A 4,605-nucleotide genomic window follows, 5' to 3' on the forward strand; every position below is an offset into this window, starting at 1 on the left:
ACTTTATTTATGGTGCCTGTGCTTTGTCTCAAAAATACCTTCTCTGCCTCCTCAGACAATGGATGGGAAGGAGGCAGCAAAAAATGGAAGACATCCCTTCCTATTGCCCATGGATCCTATATCCAGGCCCACCTAGCAGAGGCCAGTGGGACTCTTGGCACATTCCTGGATCCCTGGGGAGGGGGAGACCTCTTCTTATAAACAAGGTGGATGGCTCCTGAGAAATGACATTATAGATTGATATCTGACCTAGGCAAGCATACACATATGCGCACATGCAAGCATACACACAAACCTACATGTACATGCACCTGAGTGCTTGCACGCGTGCACACACACACACACACACACACTCACACAGAGGAGTTGGGGCGGGGGAGAATGTAATGTTAAACTATTTTACTTAAAGCCAGGACAAACAAGTAAAGATTATGGCTATGCACAAAACAGTGAAGATTCAAAATGGGTGCTGTCTCAGGGAGCCTAAAGATCACCATCTGCTATTTGGAATTTAAGCTCCAGCCCTTGTTTTGGGGTGAATGTGAATTATATTCTAATCTACTGTGAGAGTTCCAGGTGTGCACATCAGCCTGCCTTGAGGGTTCCCTGAGGTGAGCTGCACCGAAGCCTGGCTCTTTAGACAAGATCCATCTTACAGGACGTGATGATGTGGTGCCACAGTCAGCTTTGCGGGGGGTCCTGTCTGCCGTCTGTACTCCCCCTGGGTTACATCTGACTGCCCTCCTGCTACACTGGCCAGGGAGAACGGTCTAATCTCAAGCATGTCTTTTGGGTGCTGAGTGACTACGTCACACTATGATGGTGAAGTTTCAGATACTGTGGGTTACTACTGGAAGATTCTGAGAGTCTCTCACAAATCCTCACGAAACATCTGCCTGACTTGTAGGCACCGTGTTATTGTGAGCCTTATTCGGCACACAGAGTCCCTTCTGCTGTACTCCAGAGAGCCTTACTAGCTGTTTAAGCAACCCAGATAGGCACCACAGGTCTTGAGGGAAATTAGGTGTGTGGAGCCGGAAGAGGGTCTCATGGGCCTCGTGACCCTTGGGGATTATGGTGGAAACTTAGAAAACAATTACAGCGGAGCAAGCTTCTCTAGCTGCAACTAGGGAGGGCGGGAGGGCCCGCCCAGCTCTGCTCTTCCAGGCTCCCTCCCTTCTGTTGGAAAGGAATGCTTTAAACAGATGATTATCTTAGCTGCTCAGGACAGAGTGAGAACAATCCACTATATTATCTGTTGGGAGACCCATCTATCTACATAAGATGTCTATTATCATGTGACAAATTAGCCCCAAATTTAGTGCCAAACAAAACAAACAGATATTCACTATCTCCCAATTTCTGACAGTCAGCTTAGGTGAGTGGTCCAGTTTGGGGGTCTCCTATGGGACTAGAGTCAGTAGGGACTCAATCAATCCAAGTCTTGGCTGGGATGGAGAACTCGCTTCCAAGATGGCTTTCTGTGGGGCTGTTGGCTGGAGGCCTCTACCACCCGTGCATGTCTGGATGCTTCTGTTTCATACCACAGGGGTAAGGTGACCAACCATCCGTGTTGATCCAGGACTGGGGGCTTCTCGGGATGTGAGAGTTTCTATGATAAAAGCAGCATGGTCCTAGTAAGATCGAGACTAGTTGGTCACCCTCTATGGGCTTCTCCACGAGACTGTTCACAGCATGAGATGGTCTGTAACCGCGACTAAGACTGAAAGTATTTCACAGTCTAATCTTGGAAGGAGCATACCATGCATCTAAATAAATTTTTCTGGTACACTCTGTTGGCCACACAGACCGGCTTTGATAAGAAATGCAAAGGTGGGGCTGGTGAGAGGGCTCAGTGGGTAAGAGCACCCGAATGCTCTTCCGAAGGTCCGGAGTTCAACTCCCAGCAACCACATGGTGGCTCACAACCATCCGTAATAACAAGATCTGACTCCCTCTTCTGGAGTGTCTGAAGACAGCTATAGTGTACTTACATATAATAAATAAATAAATCTTAAAAAAAAAAAAAAATGCAAAGGTTGGTTGAACTGGAGAGATGGCCCAGCAGTTAAGAGCACTGACTGCTCTTTTGAAAGGTCCTGAGTTCAATTCCCAGCAACCATATGATGGCTTACAACCATCTGTAATGGGATCTGAGGCCCTCTTCTAGTGTGTGTCTGAAGACAGCTACAGTGTATTTGTATAAATAATAATAAATAGTTTTTTTTAAAGAAATGCAAAGGTCTAGAAAAAGGGTATGACTATTAAGAGGTTGGGTTGGGTTCATAAGGACCAAGTTTGAGGCTGGCCTCCATATTACTCTAGAATTAGATACCAGTGTGTGTGTGTGTGTGTGTGTGTGTGTGTGTGTGCACTCGTGTGCTGGTTTGTGTTTCTCAGATACACGATGAGGTAGACTGGCCTCAAACTTATGATGGTCTTGAACTCCTGATTCACCCTCCTCTACCTCCCTCGTGCTGAGATCACAGGTGGGTGTCACCATACCTGTCTGGAATTATATTTCGAACATCTGTATTTGCACATCGTTTCTCTGTATTCTCAGTATGGTGACCCTTCTGTTCCAGAATAAGTTGTTTAAAGCTGCAGGCATCTGAGGCTCAAGGAAAGTGGGATCCAAAACTCCCTGGGTAGGCTGGCAGCTGGTGCTATGGTCGAAGGAGAGAGCCTTCTATCTCCACCTGTAGCCTCTCCATGCAGAACAGCTGTGTTCTGGCAGCTCTATCTGAAGATGCAGAAGCTGCCTGGCTTCCTGGGATCAGATAGCCTTCAACACATCGCCGTGCATTCTACTCCCAAAGCTGACACACACACAGGCCAGCCCTGACACAGGCCAGGGCAAGTTAACACTGCTTTCTTTTTTTTTCTTTTTTTCTTTTTTTTTTTGGTTTTTCGAGACAGGGTTTCTCTGTGTAACCCTGGCTGTCCTGGAACTCACTCTGTAGACCAGGCTGGTTTCTGATTCATAGCAATCCACCTACCTCTCTGCTACTGAGTGCTGGGACTAAAGGTGTGTATCATCTCCGCCAGGCTTATGGTGTTTGTTGTTGTTGTTGTTGTTGGTGGTGGTGTGTGTGTGTGTGTGTGTGTGTGTGTGNGAGAGAGAGAGAGAGAGAGAGAGAGAGAGAAGAAGAAGAAGAAGAAGTTGGGTGGGTCTGAAGGTTGGAAGTGTAAGGGGCCCCTCAGAGTCTCTACAGAGCACACCCAGATACCAAAGGCTCAGCACAAAGGTAATTTATCACCCTTAGGGACAAGAGGTGGGGAGGGTGGGAGGAGTTGGGGAAGTGGGGGTAGGGGGCCACTTCCCCTGGGTTAGACAAAGACAAACAGCACGTGGTATTTTTGTTTTGGTTTGTTTTCTGTTTTTTGTTTTGTTTTGTTTGTAACAGGAGTGAATTTTTAAAGAGGAAAAAGGGAAAGTCTGTGCTAGGGTGAGTTGGTCAGGCCGGTCAGTGTAACTAGCCAAACAATGAATTTAGACTGCTGGACCTTGGTGTTCAGACTCAGGAAGGAGTCATTGGCCAAATAAGGGTCTAGACCTCGGGGGCCAGCCTTAGAAATATAATCTAACGGTTTAGCAAGGGGGAGGGGAGGGGAGACAGCAAAGACTGTCATGTTTGCAATGCTCAGGTCTGTTAGCCCTTCAAAGAGGACCTAAGAGGGGTTGGGGGAGGGGAAAGAATAGACAAAAACATATTGTAGGATTTTTTTTTTTTTAATTAACAAATGGGGGCTGGAGAGATGGCTCAGTGGTGAGAGCATATATTGTTCTTGCAGAGGACCTGGGTTTGATTCCTAGTATTTACACGGTGGTTCACAACAATCTACTACTTTAGGTCCAGAAGATCCAAAGCTCTCATTTAGCCTCCACAGGCACCAGGCATACACGTGGTACACATATATATTTAAAGCAAAATACCCATAAAATAAAATAAAATAAAATAAAATAAAATAAAATAAAATAAAATAAAATAATTTTGTTTTTTTAAGTAGCAAATAATTAGTGGATTTCGAGACAAGGTCTTGCTATGTAACACAGGCTGGCCTGGAGTTCACTCTGTAGCTCAGACTTCACTCAACCTTCCCTCTGGAAGGCTGAGATTACAGACACAGGTACCTTGCTCAGTCCCTCTTTAGGACTCTTGCTGTGAGATTTCCACCTCTCCAGTCCCATCCACTGCACTGTCCACATCTCAGCTGACGGCCATCAGCAATTAGCAGCCATCTGAAGAGCCACACTGGACGGCTCAGGCTAGGTCAAGTCCCCAGGTGCTGCAGCCCCGATTGACGTCTCTCAGCCTGCACAGACGAGCTGCCAGCAAAAAGAGCAATAACATGGCGGACGAGGCTTGGGCAGGATCTGTGATTCAGAGTTAGGACAGGAGATAGCTGTGCTTCCTTGGGTGAACCCCAGCAGAGCCTGAAAAGGGGGTTCCTGCCCTTGGAAGTGTTTGAAGCCGGGGACCTTTCAATGTCCGGGCGAGGCCAGTGCGCTGGGTCAACCTCCCACATTTCTCCTTGCTTACCGACCCAGCTTAGAAGACTGCATTGAGTCACAAGACTGGGAGGAGAAAGCGTGTGTGAACG

This window comes from Mus pahari, chromosome 10 (assembly GCF_900095145.1).
Source record: "Mus pahari chromosome 10, PAHARI_EIJ_v1.1, whole genome shotgun sequence".
Taxonomy (NCBI): Eukaryota; Metazoa; Chordata; class Mammalia; order Rodentia; family Muridae; genus Mus; species Mus pahari.